This window comes from Cervus canadensis, chromosome 14 (assembly GCF_019320065.1).
Source record: "Cervus canadensis isolate Bull #8, Minnesota chromosome 14, ASM1932006v1, whole genome shotgun sequence".
Classification (NCBI taxonomy): Eukaryota; Metazoa; Chordata; class Mammalia; order Artiodactyla; family Cervidae; genus Cervus; species Cervus canadensis.
This window is the reverse complement of record NC_057399.1, coordinates 22,048,367-22,051,906: the sequence shown is the minus strand read 5'-3', so window position 1 is coordinate 22,051,906 and position 3,540 is coordinate 22,048,367. Positions and strand designations below refer to the sequence as shown.

Below are 3,540 nucleotides of genomic sequence, written 5' to 3'. Positions count from 1 at the left end.
ACCAAAGTTTAAAGGAAAGAAAGAAACCATAGGACAGGGGCATCAGAGGGGCTTCTCATGTGCCTTCCTATCTATCCCATCTCTCGTCTCTCAAGGATCTGCTGGGGGTGGGAGGGGCTCTCTACCAGCAGCACGTCTTCCTCAGAGAAGTCTTTTCTAACCGGAGGCCAGGGTGGGTCTCCTACTATGCACTCCCTGTTCTCTGCAGTTTGCATACTTGCTACTCATTCATTCATTACAGTGATTGACTTTGTGTTATTGCTAAGAACATAGACTTCAGGGTCAGACTGCCTAGATTCAAATTCCACCTCCTCCACTTATTATCTAAGTGACTTTGGGCAAGCTACTTACTCTCTCTGTGCCTCAGTTTCCTCATCTGTAACATGAATACTACCTCCCTCAGTGAGCTGTGGGTGGGCGTGTAAGAAAGGCTCATCAGTTCTGAGCAATGATGAAAAGGTTTTACTACTGACCTTTATAGCTATGAAGCTTTCTATACTTGATCTGAGCTCAGAATTTAAATTTTTTAAGAAACAAATATGCTTGTTGATAGAATGATTACTTTTGGGTCAATCACAAGTCCTTCTAAACTGGAATAAAAAATATTTTATCAGTTATATATAACAGTATTTGCTTCTAGTCTAATAACTGTGACACTTGAACCTCAGCTAGATCTTAGCTCAAGTCCTGATTCTACCACTTACATGTTATGTGACTCTGGGAAATTTTCTTAGCCTCCATAATCTCACCTGTAAATGCTAGTCATGCAGATTTGCACACAGTAAGCTCAGTCCACGGTTTGCTGTCTTGTGAGTGAGACCTCTGGCCCATCCATCTCTGTATTCTGTCCCTCACTAGACACCAAAGGGTATTTTGGAGAGTACAGTATTGCTCTTCAGGAGTTAATTGTGATTTCACTTTAGAACGCTTCCTATTCTGCATGATTTGGGTATTTTAAAAGAAATCCCAGAGCCAGCTGAATGGCAGTGAAAGAAGGGAACAATGATGGCAACTTCCACCAAACACTAGAAAGCCCTGAAATTTCTAGCTGTATTCAGCTCTTGTAAAATGAACTTTAATGTAGGCTGGACTTCTAAAATTCAACTATCCCAGTAAGGCCTTTAAAAAAATATTCCAATCTTCAGTTGGGACCATGATACTCTAGGCATGTGAATGATTGGCTTTCCATTGTATGTCAATGTCTATTGAACAGGCAAAACATCATGCTCTTCTCATTAATTCTCTTTTTAATATAAGACCCTTTGCTTTAAAAGATGTTTTGGGAGGACACAAACCTTGCACACACTCTAGGTACAAAAAAAGGGAAACTTTAGATTTATGGCAAAAACATAAAACCACGCTATAAGCATTCTAAATTCAATATGGATGGCGGATACTATACTAAGTGGACTTAGATCATGAGGTCCTGATGACTAGTCTGATTATTCATCTTACTTTCCAAAAGTGTTATGGTTGAACTAAAAGAACAAAAGGATAGAGAGAGATGTTCTTATGGAATTTTAAATTGTTTTTCACATAAAACATGTTTTTCTCAAAGCCGGATTTACCTAAATTCACTGACAGCTGGAAGTCAAATGTATTCACATTAAATTGTCTACATCACAAGATTCCAGTAGATAAAGTACATTTCATTTATTAATGTAGAAGAGACCCTAACTCCTATATTTAACCAAATATGTTTCTCATCATTTCTAATGCTTAGAGAGGGGTGTGAGAGAGAGAGAAAGAGAGAGAGAGATGATGATCGATTTTTTTTCATTTGACAGTGTATCATTTTTTAGGTTTGCTTTCTGTTTGGTTTTCAAAATAGGAAGAGGATGACTATCTACGATGGCCCAGATTTTGATAGTTCAGGAAGTGACCATAACCATCTACATTCACTTTCTCTGGAGAATTCCATCTCCTGCTTCAGTGTTCATACATTCCTGGAAAATAAAAAGAAATACAAAACTTTAGGAATAATAAGACAAGGGTTCCTTTTATTGCTGGAGAGAGCATAGTACCTAGAGTAGAAAAATTTATTCAAAATTCTCAAGTCCCATCCCAGAGCTACTGAACCAGAATCTGTATTTTAAAAAGTTCTTTATGTGAACATTAAAGCTTAAGAAGCAGTGTCCTAGGAGGTCGCTCACACTATGGCCACCTCCAACCCCAGGGTCTTTGGAGAATCCCTGTGACATTACAGTAGAATTTGTAGAACTGGAGAGTAAGAAACAGCCAAGGGTGTCGAGAAAACATTCATAGTTCACTACTCATTGGACAAATTCTCTAGGAATAAGTGACTTAAGGGCCGTAAAAGTGGAGGATTTCAATGAAGAATGCAGATACTACCTGTTTGTAATTGGAGAAACCAGACTACAAGTGTATAGCAATAGTCAGGACCATGTCTCAAAACCTATAAAGGATGACAGGAGGCACTGGTGTGCCTGTTCCAAAATCCACAATTCAGGGATGAAGAGAGAGAGGAAGCTGGGGGATGCTACAGTGACAAGTCTGTGAGGAGCTTGCCGAACCTTAGGAAAGTTTTGTGTGTGTCTGCAGACTGATTCTTGAGCTGACGATAGTCACAGCAGTTTTCTATCCCTTCAGAGGTCGGCCCAGCTTCTTACAGTGACCAAGTATAGCCCTTCATTCATCCATAACTCAACTATCTGGCAATGTCATTTCCCCTGATATGCATCAGAAATGTAGCTTAATTCAATTCAATATGTATTTATTGATTGACTATATTAGGCACCATAACTATGACTCAATTTTTTAATTAAAAAAAAGAACCTCCAAACAGTCAAAATTGGTGACCAAGTTCATCAGTAAAGCTCATAATTCTTCCATGTAGAATCAGGGTAGGCCCAATTCTGAGCCTATTTTTATTTATCTATTTTGTTCTACTGTACATACACTTCTGTACACACATGAATTTGAGCAAACTCTGGAAGATAGTGGAGGACAGAAGAGCATGATATGCTGCAGTCCATGGGTTGGATATGACTTTGTGAACAATAGCAACAACACCCAATTATAGCAAGCTTGGTATCTGGTTTCCAAGCCCTCCATGGAAGGCATAAAGGGACAGGGCAGTCAATGCTATTGCTGCAGGAAATTGCACTGACCCATCCAGAAGAGCAATAGGTTGTCCATAAATGGAGGACCAGAGATCTATAAATAGAAGACACAAGAGCTCAAAAAGCTCCGCTCGCTGGAGTGTTTTTTTTTTTTTTTTTTTGGTAGCTATAACATTTCCATGCACCTCCCAACACCTGGGCCTTGAAATGTTACACCAGTGCAATTGATCCTTAAAAGGGAGTCAATCTTCACAGAAAGTTACATCATATTCCCAATACAATTTGAAAAAAAAAGAAAGAAATTCCCTGGCTGTCCAGCGGTTAGGACTCAGACTTCACACTTTCATTACTTCGGGTCCAGGGTTCAATCCCTAGTCAGGAAACTAAGATACTGCAAGCCACGTGGCACAGCCAGAAAAAGACGAATGAAAATTATGTAACATATTGTAGGAAGCTC

General features: G+C 39.2%; 1 non-coding gene across 1 annotated transcript; it reads left to right on the top strand.

Annotated features, from left to right (window-relative positions):
- Positions 1-443: 443 nt before the first annotated feature.
- Positions 444-513, top strand: LOC122453463. The gene has a single exon (XR_006273081.1). It is a non-coding gene; the product is annotated as a small nucleolar RNA U2-30 (small nucleolar RNA).
- The last annotated feature ends 3,027 nt before the right edge of the window (positions 514-3,540 follow it).